The following is a 17,550-nucleotide window of genomic DNA, read 5'->3' as shown; positions in this document are numbered from 1 at the left end:
ATGCCGAAGACAAAACTGCGCGCCGGATTCATCGTCATTGAAGCCTGGTTCAGGGGCTACTGAGGGAGTCCTGGATTAGGGGGTCTCCGCAGCCGGATTATATCCTTTGGCCGGACTGTTGGACTATGAAGATACAAGATTGAAGACTTCGTTTCGTGTCCGGATGGGACTTTCCTTGGCGTGGAAGGCAAGCTTGGCAATACGGATATGTAGATCTCATCCCTTGTAACCGACTCTGTGTAACCCTAGCCCCCTCCGGCGTCTATATAAACCAGAGTGTTTAGTCCATAGGATAACATATAATCATACCATAGGCTAGCTTCTAGGGTTTAGCCTCTACGCTCTCGTCGTAGATCAACTCTTGTAATACTCACATCATCAAGATCAACCAAGTAGGACGTAGGGTATTACCTCCATCAAGAGGGCCCAAACATGGGTAAACATCGTGTCCCCTGCCTCCTGTTACCATCCGCCTTAGACGCACAGTTCGGGACCCCCTACCCGAGATCCGCCGGTTTTGACACCGACAGTCGGCGTTGTTCCTATGGCATATCTTCGACGTCCGGGCATGGCGAGATGAGATGGTGGCCATGGAGCAGTGTGGCAGTGTCCATACAATGGTCTAGCATGCCCACTATTGGGCGGTGTCGGTCGTGTTCGGCTGGCTGGCGCTGCCCCGTTGAATGCGACATCACGGACAACAGTTGCTGGAGAGGATTGGACCTTCAAATCCGATCGGTTGACAATCTGCATCGTTAGTGGCAATGCATGATGGTGGTCGTATCCTCCACCTTAGAGTTAGCTGCTGCCACAAGCGAGACGGCGAAGGTAGTGGCAGCATGTGGTGTTGTCGTTAGATGCAAATCAGTCATCGGCTGTCACGTGTTAGGAAGATGTGGGGTCATCGAAGCATCCCAGACTCAGGATTTTGACAGTGTCGATGACCTTCCTCCCTTGTCAAAGTCTGCATCGTGTTCTGGCAAGTGGCACCTGTCACGACTCCACTATCTGCTCATGCGGGCATGGTCATCTGTCGCATGGCATCTCATGTCATAACTGTGTGCGTATGCAGTTCCTGAGATTATGGAAAGTGGAAGTGACAACATAGGATGACTTCGATTGGGTGGTGCTTCTCGAGTACCTCGTCTTGAGCTCTATAGTGAAAACCCTATGTCTAACCCTAGTTGGTTATACCTGACAATGGTGTCGTTTTCACGTCGTTACTTGTTGAAGATGTTACTGGAATTCACTCAGACTCAATCTTCAGGGTGAAAACACATGATCTACCCTTCAGTGGTTGGATCCGTCGACGGCAGCGCTTACATGTCTCTCACTTCATGAGGTTGTTGCTTTTGGAGAACATTTCCCGTAGTCCTTGTGTTGTCAAAAAATGGTTGGGTGGATGGTCGTTGTTGTATAAGGGCGATCACTATTTTGATTGCTCTCTTTTCTTTTCTCTCTCTCTCTCTGCCTAGGCATAGTTTCGTTCTTATATGACTTTGTGCTTTGTCAGTGTTATATTTTACGTGTGTGAATTTGTGTTGTTATGTTCATCCTAAATATGCAGAAGACGGATGTGTGCTCATTGTGCTTGTACCCCCAATACTATATTTATGCGTCAATCAAATATCTCCCTTTATCAGGAAAAAAGTTATACTCTATATACAAGCAAACATAGTTTCGTTTTTTTATTTCGAGGAACTTATCATCTATAACACTAAGTTCCCTAGTTTTAAAGAGCCCACATTCCACTGAGGTCTCCAATTAGAATTGTGTAATTCGATTTTGACCGGGTCAACAATTTCTTAAAGCACTATCATTCAATTAGTTTATACTATGCACTATGCTTCCTAATTTTTAAGGCCTCGTAATTAAATAACATATTCAGTTTAGAATTGGACCAACCGATTTTGACCAGGTCAACATCCTCTATAACACTAAGCTCCCTAGTTTTAAAGAGCCCAATTCAATTGAGGTCTCCAATTAGAATTGTATCATTCAATTTTGACCGGGTCAACAATTTCTTAAAGCTCTATCATTCAATTAGTTTATACTATACACTATGTTTCCTAATCTTTAAAGCCTCATAATTAATTAACGTGTTCAATTTAGAATTGGATCAACCGATTTTGACCGGGTCAACACTTTCTCAAACTCTCCCATTCAATTCTTTTAATTCATTATGTTTCCTAATTTTAAATCTCTTTTATTCAATTGAGGTATTTAATTTTGGATTTGGTTTACGATTTTGACCAGCCCAACGATTTTTCAAATCAATCTGCAACAACCGACCTACAAAAATATATCAATCCCACGCATCCTCCCATCACCAGGAAAAAAGAAGCCACACCATGTGATATTGTGGCACCAATATAGTAGTACATGCGACTGCTGATACAGAAATTTCCCACATAAATATAGGTTGGTTGGCAGATAACATAGAATCACACCACGAAAGACACACCGAATCACCGCATTATAAATAAAAATAAAACACACTCTATCATCCCCCACCCGCCAAATTAAATATTTCATAAGTTCCAAAATATAAGGGATATTAGTTTGTTGAAAGTCAAATTTCTTTAACTTTGACTAACTTCAGAGCAAAAATATCGACATTCAAAATATTAAACAAAAAAGTATGGAAATTCATTCCACGGTGAATTTAAAAATATGAATTGATATTATGGATTTTGATATATTTCTCTACAAACTTGATCAATCTTAAAACGTTTAACTTTTCAAAAAAGTAATACACCTTATCTTTTGAAACGGAGTGATTATTTTTTGAAGAAACCCAATGGCACCAACGGCGCAACAAAGCGTGCCCAACCCTTCTAGTTTCTATATCAATTAGCAATGGCACTTATAAGTTGTAACCTTATCATGAGCAAAATAATAGAGTTCCCTGCATGCAAATTGTCCTGATGGTTGGGAAATGATTGCCATTTTGGGCTGTAATAGAATGGATATATTGCGTTCGTCCGTTTGTGGTCCCAAAGGATATCTTCTAATTTTATTTCTTTTGAGGGGTGAACATATCTTCTAATTGTATCACTGTTAAGCGGATAATGAAATGGGCCTAAATATTCGACTGTCCAATATCATATTTGGTTCAGCAATCATTCTGTAACAACCCATGTCTGTGACCTAGGCCCAGTAACAGGCCTCGAGGCCCAAGGTACCAAGGGAAAAACACAAGGCCCAAACTGAGCGTCGTCTGGTTGCGTCCAGCAGGGACCTCGCGCGAGGACGGACGGGAGGGCAAATCCTATTTGACGCCCGCAGGCGTCAAAAGGACGAGCCTTCGCTGAAGCAAGTCGCCACTTGGGCCGGCCCACGTACGGATTTCGTTCGCTGCTGTTTTCCTTGTCTCTTGCGGGTTTTTTTTCGTTTTTCTTCTACTAGTAAGCGTGCACGTGCAATGCACGTATAACCGTGAGAAGAAGAAAAATCTTCTGTGTAAGCATATTTTTAACATGTACGTTAATACATAGTATGTGGATTCTGCAAAGAGGAAGTTAAGTACTACCAGGGAATGGACTCTAGCATGTAGTATTGCTAATTAACATCTCCTTGTAAACGATATGAGCATTATTTGAGGAATAAAGTCTACTTTAAATTAAAAAAATTAACATGGTGAAAAATTATATTTGTTATCCGACTGATATTGTAAAAGACTTGTCGACTTACATGGAGCAGGGCGGCACAGAAACAAACATAGTTATTGCTAGTTTTGTTGCTATTCATAAATATTTTCCACGGCTTCTGGTGAAGAATGAAGTCCGTAAACCGGTGAAAATAAAAATAATAGGAGAGTGGTGATTTTGCCATAGAGCGTTTCTTTCCTAGTAAGCTCTGGCACAAACTGCGGCCCAGAAATTCATCTCATTCATATTTGGTTAGTTTTGCAGACATGTAATTCATCTCATTCTTATTTAGTTAGCTTTGCACACATGTAGCCAATTCATGCACAAATGCCGGTGGTGAGGAATATAGGAAATACATAAATAAAAGCATATCACCATATCACGTATCATTTGAAAACTGCATTATCTAATTGAACTACAAGATATGACCGTAGTGGGACTTTTGCCAAAATGACATATATGAGCCATCATCTCATCTCACAAAACCTCGAAACTTCAAAAATTATATCTAACCGTAACAAATTTATCATTTGAAAATTGTACTATTGATTTGATTGAACCACAGAAACTGCGAGTAGTAGGATGCTACTGGATTTATAAAATCGGCACGACACTCCTCCAACATTATGATGCTCCATAGCCCGTAGGCATAAACACCTTTTACTTTTGTTTCATCTTTCATATCCCTCGCATGAATGATGAACCTGCATATATTATACTTTTGAGAGATGCTTGAAAATAAAGGAAACGGGAAATCTTCAATATTGTTGTCGACGTCATGACTCGTCGGTGAAGACGTGCCATGGCCAATCCAGTTCTGGTATGAATTCATAGTTCACACTTTTCCCTACAATCCTAAGTCTGAAACAGAAAAAATAAGGAACTAACTGGAGCTTGTGCGTGATTCTATTTACCCAAAGTAGCAGAGCAAATAAAATGAATACAACATGAGAGAGAGAAAAATATATACCCAAGCTTGCACTTATTTAACGTATATTGAGGTGCTAGACATTACACAAAAAGTTGTCCAACAAAATACCATAGAAAGGTTGTCACTGTAATACTGAAAGCAATAGCCAAAGATCATTGTATAGTTCTTTCAGAGAAATAAAATGGCGGGCTCGCTTCACCACCCAATCTAAATGCATGCGTCTAAATCCGAATTGCTACATGATCAGGTAATTTTGCATGTAACCTTAGTTGTCCAGAACACAGGGGCTCATGCCTACATGATCACCATAACTGGAGTTTTCTCAGTTTTTTTTTTTGGTAATAAATGTTAGATGCTGAAAGGAGTAAGTCATCCTAGTGTTACGGCCTCTAGGGCATTTAAATTTGGTCTCAGTTAAGAAGATTAGTCCAAAATGACGCATCATCAGTATTCCCCATCAGATTTCAAGTAGTACTCTTGAATTAGTTTACACCAAAAAGTACTATAGCACAGTATGGATTGGATTCTCTTTTCATTTTGAAATTAAACCGTGATCAGCATATATGAAAAGTAAGTTCAAACAGCTAAACAAAAAGTCGATTTTTCTTTGCGAAATTGCTAAAGTAAGTTTCTAGCAGTGCACCTAGACTCTGAATCAAACTAAGAGCCAATAGTTAATTAGCACCACCACCATTTATTATGAAAAAAGTACCACCATATGGATATGCCTGCTCTTCTAATTCTATTTGAGCACATCATCTTACCATCCACACTCCAAACACACCAAAACAGACTCTGAATTAAACTAATATCGATGAGCATGAAGAACACCTCACCGTGGAGGAGGGCCGCCTGCATCGTGAGTTGCGCAGCGCGGTGGGCGGGTGATCTGCACCGCAGAGTTGGACTCGGCGGCCTGCAAATGTAGCGGAGGAGGCTAGCATACACAGCTTGGGACACTTAGTAGAATGAAATGGATCTGCGTCTAGTTGGTTAGTCTTCTGCAACGAAAAGATGAACTGGATTGTTAGAAATCATGTGAAAATGCTTACGCACCAAATCCTAACGAAAATTGCAAGACTATTGAAAGTACACAAAACCCAGTATCACACGTCAATTCAACATGAGAAGTAAATTAGCACAGTCGATCCGACGGACATTAGAATAAATACATACACAAAATCCAGTTTCAGAATTGCAACATATGAACTTAACAGGAATTTCAGTCGCGGCACTTAGAATTAAGTTTTCGGCAGTTCGGCACAGGGCGTATCAAATAAAAACACACAAGATTTGAAATTTCCTTTGTCAGAACAGCAAGAAAGGAATAGGGATCCCAAAGGAATATACCAGCGAGGTCTGCGATGAAGGGGTGACTGGGCCATCCAGTGGTGTTGCTTACGACATCAAGCAGCTACAGTCGTGCGCCACACGGGAGGCTGACTGAATGGCAGAAGCGTGCGCTCACCAGATGGTTGGCCAGGACAACCTTGGCGCCCTTCCCCATGAGGAACTTGATGGACGGCATGGAGGCGCGGATGCGGTTGTCACCAGTGATGTTCAGGCCGTCGTCCAGCAGAACGTTCAGATCGGCACTAAGGAACACCTTCTCCCCCCTGAGGCCCTTGTCACCCAGGGTGCCTGCGCACCTCTTGGTCGCCATTTCCTCCTCGGTCTCCCCTTCCCCTGCACAAAATCCGACTCTGTAAACATCATAATAGTCCACAGAGGAACCAGATTCAGACCATTGGAGATTTACCATGCAAGAGATCGATCGGGTTAATGGCAATTGAACATCACATTTCTTCCATTCGAAAGTAGGTTCATGAATCCTTGTGATGATTTTGTGGGTGTTCTCTACCACACTGAATTCAAAATCTGCAAAAATAGAAAGGAACAAATTTTAAGCTGCGGGTGTGTAAGTGTAACTGAATAACCTCGTCTTATGACGGAGGGATCACTCCTCGGCAGGAGGCTTCTCCGCCTGCGCCATGGATTCCTGCCGCAAGTGGCGGAACACGGTGAGGACGGTAGGAAGGGAGCAACATCGCCATGGCCTCGACGCACTCCCTTGAGCTTGTGACTCCCATCATGGTGGAGATCGTGAAGCCGGCAACGTCGCAGGGGAAGCGGAGATGCGTTGAGAGGAGGATCTGGGAGGCTGCGGCTTGCAAGGCTTCTGGTAGGGACCGCGAGGCGGGGAGAGGATTATGAAGGAGGAGTGACGCACCTGGTGCCGCGCGGAGGAACGCCAATAACTGCTCCATCGCCGGTCGATTGGATCTACAGCGGCACGACTGATGTCCATCGCCTGGAACTTCTTCCCGAGCTGTGTTGCCTCTGCGTGGTAGCGCTCGAAGAGGGGAGGCCCTGCGGCAGTGCGGCTTGGTGCATGTCGGGGGCGGCTGACTCTGGCCTCCTCCTCCTCCTCCTCGGCCGCCGCGGCCGCCGTAGTTGCTACGCTCACCGCAGGCCGCCATGGTTGTTGCCGCCGCCGTAATTGTTGTCGCCCTGGTGATATCGCCCGTCCTCGGCCACGACCACCGTCTTCGTAGCCCCATTGGGCACGCACGCTCTCTTCCGCCGCCGCTATCACCGCCTCCATGGTGGGCAAGGTTGCTGCGGATCCGTTCTTTCCGATGTGGGGCCAAATAAAAATGGGTCGAGGAGCCACGATTCCGGTGGAATCAATCCGGAAATCCGGAGCTGCGGGCGCGGATCGGGGATGGAAATTGACAGACCATGGAGCGTCTGCTCGGCAGAACATCCAATCCGGGACGTTGATTTGCGTGGCAGATCATTAGCGTAATATCAACGGTAGGATCTATTTAAGTTGATTTCACCGGAGGGCTTTGGTTATCCTGTGTACAGTTTGTTGTGTGGAGTTAAGAGAATTTACGTTTGCTCTTTTAATAGTAGTGTAGACGTAGATGTAGATGTAGATGATTTTTTTGCTTTCAGTTTTTTCACTGTTTTGGCCGGTTTCTATTTTTCTGTTTTGATTCTTTTTGTCCTTTCATTTTCTTGCTTTTACGTTTCCTTTTCTATTTCCTGTTTCTGTTCTTCTTCTCATTATTGTGTATTTATATAAAAAGTTCACCTTGTGTTATAAAAATCTTCAATGTATTAAGAAAATGCTCATCGTATATTATGACATAGTTCACCTTGCACTGTAAAATTGTTCATTGTGTATTACAAAAATGTTAATTGTATATTTTTAAATTGGTCAACGTATATTAGAAAATGTTCATTATGTATTACAAAAATGTTCATTGTATATTATTAAATTGTTCAACATATATTAGAAAATGTTCATTGTGTATTACAAAAAATTTCATTGTATATTATGAAATTTTTCAACGTGTATTTAGAAAATGTTCATTGCGTATTTAAGTTGTGTTCATCATATATTAAAAAATTGTTTAACATATACCCATAAAATGTCCATGTTGGTATTTTAAATTTGTTCACTATTTTTTTACAAAAACACTCACTGTATTTTAAAATTTCTTCAACGTATATTATAAAAATGTTGAACGATTTTTTTAAAGGATTTGCCTCTGTACGTTCTACTTTAAGATTGGCGCTGCATGTAAAACGTTTGAGGTAGCTAGCTTGGCTGTATAGCCTCACAGGATTCGAGCATGAGGTTGTCGGTTCGATCCCAGGCATGCGCTTCTTATTTTTTCGGTTTTTCGCTCACAGCAAGATGGTTGGGCCGGCCCGTGTGCGCGTCGCTTCAGCGAAGTCGTAACGATCTGACGCGCACAGGCGGCATATAGGAGCATCGGGCGCTTCAGGCGCCCGAATCTCTCCCTGGCGCTCGCTACGGCGCCCAGTTGGGCCGGCCCACGAATCGCGCTCAGCAGCGAACAAAAAGACTCGCGAAAAAAACGGAAAAAGATATCCCCAGGTCAGATCTCAAACACACAACCTTCCAATTCAGGTACGAGACCACCAGCCACTTGACCTATCATGCAAGTGGTGATTATTTACAGCTGCAAAGGCATAATAAATAATGTCGCCGCGCTATTCTATTTCATAGATTTTTTTTGGAAAAAGATCATGACATTGAAATAGTTCATGGATTTTGAAAATTTGTTCTTCATTTTGGAAGAAAATTACACTAACCTGAAAAAAGTTCATCGGTTTTCAAAAAAGGTTCATCAAATTTGAAAAAACTTTTATTATTTTTGAAAAACATTCATCACAATTGAAAAAAGGTTAATGGATTTTTATTTAATGTTCATCAAACTTGAAAATAGTTCATCGAATTTGAAAAAAAGTTCGTCAAATTTGAAAAAAAATCAAGAAAAGTTCATCGAATTTGAAAAAAAGTTCATCGGATTTGGAAAAAAGTTCATTGGATCTGAAAAAAGTTCATCAAACTTGAAAAAGTTTATCGAATTTGGAAAATAGTTCATCAAATTTGAAAAAGAGTTCATCGGATTTGAAAAAAGTTCATCGAATTTGGAAAAGAGTTCATCGGATTTAAAAAAAGTTCATCGAATTTGAAAAAAGTTCATCAAATTTGGAAAAGAGTTCGTCGAATTTGAAAAAGTTCATCGATTTTTAAGAAAAAAGTTCACAAATTTCAAGCAAAAACATCAAACTAGTAAGAACAAAAAAAAGGAAAAAGAAAAAAGAAAAAGGAAAAAAAGAAAAGGGAAAAAGGAAAAGAGGAATGAATAGATAGGAAATAGAGGGAAAAGATGGTAGTTCACAGATCAGAAATAGAGAAAAAAAACCCCGGTTTGGAGGATCCCTGCAGCTGAAGAGAGCAATTAGAGAAAAAAAAAACAAGCTACAAATCACGTGTGGTTTTGTGGTGTTGTGGTTACCGTCGTTGGAGATGAAGGCAGTGATCGCGAGTTCGAATCCGGGTAGTCCGCACTGATTTTAGAACCTTTTTCCAGAAAAATGTTTTTTGAACCTTTTTCCAGAATAAAACAGAACGTACATGGGCCGGCCCAGCTCGCCAGCGAAGGGGGCGCGCTGCAGGCGCCCGTTCGCAAACGGGCGCATAAGCGCCAAATAGGAAATCCCCGGATGGACACTCCCTGTTTTGTTGAAGTCAATGTATTTTTTGAATTTGATAAAGATTTTTCGAAAACGATGAAAAAGTTGGGATTTAATGAACATTTTATTAGGACGGAGTTTTTTTCAATTTGATGAACAATTTCTAAATAATGTTTTTTGAACCTTTTTCCAGAATAAAACAGAACGTACATGGGCCGGCCCAGCTCGCCAGCGAAGGGGGCGCGCTGCAGGCGCCCGTTCGCAAACGGGCGCATAAGCGCCAAATAGGAAATCCCCGGATGGACACTCCCTGTTTTGTTGAAGTCAATGTATTTTTTGAATTTGATAAAGATTTTTCGAAAACGATGAAAAAGTTGGGATTTAATGAACATTTTATTAGTACGGAGTTTTTTTCAATTTGATGAACAATTTCTAAATAATGTTTTTTGAACCTTTTTCCAGAATAAAACAGAACGTACATGGGCCGGCCCAGCTCGCCAGCGAAGGGGGCGCGCTGCAGGCGCCCGTTCGCAAACGGGCGCATAAGCGCCAAATAGGAAATCCCCGGATGGACACTCCCTGTTTTGTTGAAGTCAATGTATTTTTTGAATTTGATAAAGATTTTTCGAAAACGATGAAAAAATTGGGATTTAATGAACATTTTTTTAGGACGGAGTTTTTTTTAATTTGATGAACAATTTCTAAATCCGATGAACAAAATGTTGAATTCAATAAACATTTTTACATCTACGGACATTTTATGAATTCGATGAACCAAAAAAATGTTTGCGAATTTGAAAATAAAATTCACAAAAAAGGTGAAAAAGTAAAGATGAACAAAGAGGAAAGAAAAAGGAAAACAGAAAAGAAAAGGAAAAAACAAAAAATAAAATAAAAACGGGCCAGCTACTCGGCTACGCGCCGTATAAGATTCCCCTGTCCAGCTACTCGGCTGTTGTTCGCGTAAAGTGTGTGAGGCATGTGTTGGAGGGTTATCAAAATTTGAGGGTGTAAACTCACCTATTCTCATGTCTTCCCCTCTCTCTCCCTTCCAGATTCAAATTACATATCTGAGATTGTATACAGTTCCCCAATTCCTATATGGTGAGCTGCCATTAGGGGAGGAAATTTACGCTTCCATACAAATGGTTTGCTTGGATTCAGCAGAATTCCTATATGCCACCCGTTAGGTGTAGCACATTTTTTTCCTTCTTCTTCCCCTTTATGCTTTATTTCCTTTTTGTGTTTTCTGTTGTTAATTTTTTTCCCTTTTCTCTTTTGTGTTATTATTCCTTTTTTGCTCACTTTAAGTTTTTTTTTGAATTTTATCAAATTATAATTTGTAGAAAAATAGGTAATTTCTTTCAAATTTATGTTTATATATATTGTAACGCACATTTATATTTTTAAAACTAATTGCATCGAATTTTTAAATAAATTCTATATCGTAATTTATAGTAAATTTTCATTAAATAGAAAATGGACTTTTTTATATAAGAACATTTGTTTACAGGTACATGAACTTCCAATTATATATATAGTTTGCTTCTTTACTAAAAATACAATAATATTACAAAATTACTATATAAAGTTTAGGTTAATTTTGTCAAACCAAAATAAAAATATACATTAATAGGCCACAGTGTGGTTGGCCCATTATCATTCTCATTCAAGCGCCATGTCCAAACGGAGATCCCCTGTTTTGGATGTTGTAGCGCACAACAATAGAATCTTCTTGCAGGCATCCAATACAATACTCCCTATTGCGCGGGGGGCCTCGGAGGCGAACTTTTGGTCTATGGGGACATATACACCCTATATGGAGAGAAAATAGTAATTCAAGAAAATGTCAAAAAATTCTGAAAATATTTTTGAAATAAACTTGACCTTACATTTTACTTGTGAGAAAAATTACACAAAAAGAAAATCCTCCTTTGACTTCTTTTCAAAAAAGATAATTTTTTGGTCAAAATAGTGTGAATAGTGACCTATAATAGCAAATAAATTTTGTCTTCTTCGCTGTGAAGTCAACGTTGGGTTTTTTCGTGGAAATTTATATACTAGTGCAAAAGTAAGTCAAATTCTGAAAAAATTTCTGAACTATTTTGAGTTTTTATTGAATTATTAAAAAAAATCTCCATATAGGGTGTATATACAACCAGGGACCAAAGTGTACTTCCGGGGGGGGGGGCCCCCTACTATATAGCGACCTACACCTTGGGAAAGAAGCCAGCATGCAGCCCCTCGCCCCCCAGGCGCGACCTTGGGCCGCCCTAGGTGTGGGGCATGGCTCCTTTTCTCGTTATTTTTTTTGCTTCTATGAAAAAGTTCAAGATTTAAAAAAATGTTCACCAGTGCAAAACTATTCACAAAATTAAAATAATGTTCAGGAATTCAGACAAATCTTCCCGATTTCTGAAACATAACAACTTCGTAATTTTGATGAAATTTTTTTATTTTGATGGTTTTTGTTTTAATTTTTTATGAACATTTTTTAATATCGATGAATATTTTGGTAATTTATGAGCAATGATAAATTGAATGTATTTTTTCTGGATTTGATGAACAAATTATAAATTCATGAACATTTTCGAAGTCGATGAACAATTTTGAATATGATGAACATTTTTTATTTAGATGTACACATTTTTAATTCAATGAACAAATTTTTCATTGGATGACATTTTTTTAATATGACAAACATTTTTATAAAATTTATGATATTGAATAAGATATACATTTTTATTTTAGCCTATGTGTGTGACGAGGTTCTAGGAATTCTGTGGATTGCTGTTAGTTGGCTATTTCTGGTTGGATTAGAGGGAAAGGGGGGGGGGGGGGTCCAGAAACGTGAAATTCATGGGGTTAGATAATTACTATGTTACTTACCGTGCATGCAGGATTGTCGGTGTGTGAGTGGTCCGGTCCACTTTTGCACCATCAATATGCCAAAAGTTGTTCATCCCACTCCCTCGTAACTGAGTCTATAAAATCATTCACTCTTGATAATAGTTGATTACCCCTTACTATCACCACTTCAAATATCTATTTTTGCACCATCTCCTACTCTTCAAATGCATCCCTTCTTGAAGGTTTGGATCCCTGCCCATATACTCCGCCATACATACGATGACCCTTTTTTTAATTCGTAGTTAAGAATATCCCCATTGGGGTAATATCTAGCTCTCAACACTCCGGCGCACAATGATTCATTGTTCTCAATCAACCTCCAACACTGTTTTGCCAGCATCGTCAAATTGAAACTGTGAACGTCACGAAAACCCATACCTCCTTGCTCCTTCGGTACACACATTTTCCACCATGCAAACCAATGCATCCTACGTTGGCCATCCTCGTCACCCCACCATTACTGCGATATTGCATCAGTGATCCCCTTACAAATTTTCTTCGGGAATTTAAACACACTCATCGCGTACATAGGGATGGCTTGGGCCACCGCTTTCAATAAGGCCTCCTTACCTCCAAAGGAGAGGGTTCTCTCTTTCCATTCATTTACCAATTTATGGATCCTCTCTATTAAGTGTTTGAAGCAATTAATCCGGTCAACACCACTGTTTACTGCCTGAAGCACTTCCCTAATCAAGTCCTCGTCTAGGATAGGGCAGAACTTTTTATAGAAAATGCCATGTAGCCCATCCGGCCCGGGGCCTTTATAAGTCACCAATGCTAAAAAGAGCATTCTTCACTTCCTCCGCTGTGTAAGGTGCTAAAAGAGTTTCATTTATGTATTCCGTTACACAATGTTTCACTTTATTCAAGACTCTGTCATCAGGTAAATCAACTTCTGAAGAAAAAAGATGCTGGAAGTAATCTGAGATTAAACTTCTCATAGACTCGTTATATTCTAGCCATGTACCATTATCATTCATAAGCCGTCGGATGTGATTTTTTTTCGTGCAGTGGCAAAATTATTGAAAAAATTGGTATTGCGATCTCCAAATTTCAGCCAGTTTGCACAACTTCGTTGAACCCAATAAATTTCCTTCTTTTCTAGGTTTTCCTCGATCTCAATTAACAAGATTCCTTGCCGGTCCAAATTTTCCAGCTCCGCCTTCAAATCTTTAAGACGTTTGTGAGGCGTCTTAAGGATCTCTCTGTCCCATATATGCATTTCAGCATGCACTGCCGCGGTACGGTCCGCCAACGATGCGTGTGGGTCGGTTCTATCCCATGCATCTGAAACTAGCTGCGTCACGTCCTCCTCTTTAAGCCAGCGGGCCTCAAACTGTTTAATTTTGACACGGACTTGATCACTGGCAACGTCACCACCAGTATCAATTAGTACAGGTCTATGATCTGACTCAGTATGTAAGGTATTAGTGACCTTGGCGCTAGGAAACAAGCCATGGAATTGGCCGTTGCAAACACTTCTATCCAATCGTTCACGCAGTCTACGTCTCCTCCAAGTGAACTGATCACCGGTGAACCTCATGTCCTCCAACTCACAGTCTACCAGTGCATCTCGAAAATTTTGCATCATATTCATTGGTCTCGGAGGGCCGCCTTCCTTCTCGTGTGAGTACAAGATCTCATTAAAATCACCTCCTACCATTCATGGAAGACGATCTTGTTGGTACAGACTACGAATGTATCCTCACGGCAGATGTTTATCTTCCCACCTTGGTTCCCCATAGAACCCTGTGAACCTCCCAGGTTCGTCACCCAGTGCTCCTACCACAACATCAATAAAATTCTTTGATTTATCTTTCAGGTGGATATGAACCGGATTTCGCCAGAAAAGAATTAATCCTCCACTCGCTCCCACACTGTCAACTACCTCCATATGCTCCATGTTTAATTTCCTTCTCGCTTTTTCTGCATTAACTATGTTCAAATGTGTCTCAGACAGGAAAAACACATCCGGCCCCCACTGCTTCTGGACGTCCAGACACCAGAAGTGATCTCACTGCCGCGGTGCTAGCCAAACCACGACAGTTCCAACATAGTATTTTCATTGCGCCTAGCGAACACTCTCGAGGGGAGTGTGCACGATCTGAATAGATGGATAATAGAGGTGCAAAAAACTCGCCGAGAAAACGGCCAGAATTGTAGTAAAGAGAACCGATCGCTGCCAAACAACGCCGGGACAGAAAACCGATCACTGCCAAACAACGCCGGGACAGAAAACCGATCACTGCACTAGACAGCGGCGGGACAGAAAAGCTTGAACAAATCCAAATTTGTCTTCAGATCCGATTAACAAGCAAGTTCCCTAAGCACCATCAGGGAAGCTGTATGTACGCAAACGAAGCATTGGATGAATTCCTCATGACATGCAAGCAGCGCACACATACACACGAGGAGATCAACACATGAAGCCTGCACCGGAGTTGTTGCTGCACCCTAGCAAGGGCGAGAGACCAGCCACGGCACCTCGGGCGTCGTCCCGGGAAAGAGGCGGCGGCGGGCCGGTGAAACCCTAGTCACCCTTGATATCGCCTCTTGCTAACAACCCCCTGTAATCCCGATAGTCCAGATCAAAGTAATACTACAGGTCGCAGGAAAATCCTTAAGAGGCTAATAGAGTTTTTTTTCTTTGAGAAACAAGAGGCTGATAGAGGTCTGTCGGGGGCAACTAGTTAACGAGCGCTCCTTCCGGAGCCTCGCAACGATCAGCGCCATTTGGCGCGCTCTCAGCCATTCGCCACGTGTCGCGCTTTGGACGTTCTCTTCAGATTTTTTTTCACATGCATTTTCGGCTTTTTAAACGGTTTTTTTCCGGGTTTTTTCGACGTTTTGGTTTTCCCCCGGTCTTTCTTAGCTTTTTGACCAAAAGAAATTTCGAAAAAAAAAATTGCGCGAAAAACGCGTTTTCTTTTTTTTCCCTTTCGCAAAAGTCACGGTTTTTCTTCCGCGAGAGTCACGGCCGTGCTTTTCGGAAACGAAAAAAAACGCGTTTTTTCTTTTTTTTTTCTTTTGCCAGAGTCACGGTTTTTCTTCCGCGAGAGGCACGGTTGTGCTTTTGCGAGAGTCACGGCCGTGCCTCTCGGAAAGGGAAAAACAAAACGCGTTTTCTGTTTTTTTTTCTTTCGTGAGAGTCACGGTTTTGCTTCCACGAGAGGCATGGTTGTGCTTACGAGAAAGTCACGGCCGTGCCTCTCGAAAAGGGAAAAAAATACACGTTTTTTTTCTTTCACGAGAGTCACGATTTTGCTTCCGCGAGAGGCACGGTTGTGCTTTCGCGAGAGTCACCGTCGTGCCTCTTGAAAACAGAAAAAAAACGCGTTTTCTGTTTTTTTCCTTCCACGAGAGTCACGGTTTTGCTTCCACGAGAGGCACGGTTGTGATTTCGCGAGAGGCACGGGCGTGCCTCTTTCGGAAAGGGAAAAAACCTTACTCCCGGTTCGGTTTTTTGCCCGGTTTTTTTCGTCCGGTTTTTTTCGTGAAAAAAAAGTTCGTCAAAATCTATCAACATGGGATCTAGTTTTGAAGATCTCGACGCGAGGAATCCAATGATGAAAACGGTTCGACATTTGGACGTACGGTTTAAGAGATAAAACGTTTTGAATAAACAGATCTACGAAAAAAGGGAAAACTCCCAAGTTGCGACAAGTGGCGCGCTGCATGTGCGCCACTTGTTGCGACCTACTCCCTCCTTCTATCTATATAGGGCCTAATGTGTTTTTCGAGGCTAAATTTGACCAAATGTTAGAGCAATAATATATGACATGCAACTTACACAAAGCACATCATCAAATTCGTATGTGAAAGAAGCTTTCAATGATATAATTTTCACATTATGCATGTCATGTAGTATTAATTTTATCAATAGTCAAAGACGGTCTTGAAAAACACATTAGGCCTTATATAAATGGAAGGAGAGAGTAGGAAAGTGAAATGTTCTTTGCAACGAGTACTCCTTAATTAGTGATTTCGAGGTCTGTCTATATGGGGCGAGTTTAGCCCTTGTGTGTTTCTTGGTCGACCCACTTTTTCCACTTTTTTGGGCCGCATCCAAACCTTCGTGATCTGGTTTTTAGTTTTTTTTCTTTTTTTCCTTTGCTTTTTTTCATCTGTTCTTTGTCTGGTTTTTTCTTTGTTATCTTATTCTTCTTTTTATTTATTTATTTTATTTTAAAAATATTGAAAAAAAATGAAATATGTGAAGTTTTTTCAAATTTGTAAACTTATGTCATATCTATGAACATTGTTTCCTTTTTATCATTTTCTTAATCTTTTTACGGGGTATCATTTTCTTAATCGTGATTTGTTTTTGAATTAATTTCATTGAATATTTTCTTAAAAATTTCAAACATTTTTAAAAATATATGAACATTTTTCCAATTGGACTTTAATGTTCAAACAGTTTTTAACTCATGGAAATATTCTAATTCACCAATATTGTTTAGTTCGAACAACTCTTTTCTTCATGTGGTACATCCCACTTTTCCTTTGATGAAATGCGAACACAAACTTCAGGCATCCAAGAAAGAAGTTAAGATCGAAAGCAAAGCATTGTCATTTCATGAACATTTTTCAAATTTGTTTTTTTTATTTCTTGAACATTTTTTATAATTTATGATTTTTTTCAAGTTCACTTTTTACATCTGTGGAATCCTCTTTTCATTACAAAGTGCTAAAGAGAATTGATCAAATATGGATGGAATCATGAATGTTCATTGGTTTAGTTTTTTGTACTAATTAAAATTTGTTATCTATGGAGAGATATGGATAAAAGAAATTTAGCATTTATGGCCAATATATGATTTATTTAAACGCATATTATAATTCTATCGTACGAATGGAGACATGGTCAAAGAAGACGACTAAACAAGTTTGCTTAACTTATTTATTACTCCCTTCTTCCCATATTAACTATCACTTTAATGGATGTGTTTTGCATTGAAATACGGCTAGATATATCTGTTTGAGCAGTAGTTAACGTTGGATGGATAATAAATTTCCATCCTCAATGGGTGGCTGGAGATA

General features: G+C 40.4%; 1 long non-coding RNA gene across 1 annotated transcript; it reads right to left on the bottom strand.

Moving 5' to 3' along the window:
- Positions 1-4,003: 4,003 nt before the first annotated feature.
- LOC125509293 lies at positions 4,004-7,283 on the bottom strand. The gene is made up of 5 exons (XR_007284035.1): positions 6,812-7,283; positions 6,341-6,459; positions 5,932-6,267; positions 5,418-5,582; positions 4,004-4,354 (listed from the first exon to the last, which is right to left on the bottom strand). It is a non-coding gene; the product is annotated as an uncharacterized LOC125509293 (long non-coding RNA).
- Positions 7,284-17,550: the final 10,267 nt, after the last annotated feature.

Source organism: Triticum urartu, chromosome 5 (genome assembly GCF_003073215.2).
Source record: "Triticum urartu cultivar G1812 chromosome 5, Tu2.1, whole genome shotgun sequence".
Taxonomy (NCBI): Eukaryota; Viridiplantae; Streptophyta; class Magnoliopsida; order Poales; family Poaceae; genus Triticum; species Triticum urartu.
Note: the sequence above shows the minus strand (reverse complement) of the source record. Positions and strands in the feature narration are given on the sequence as shown.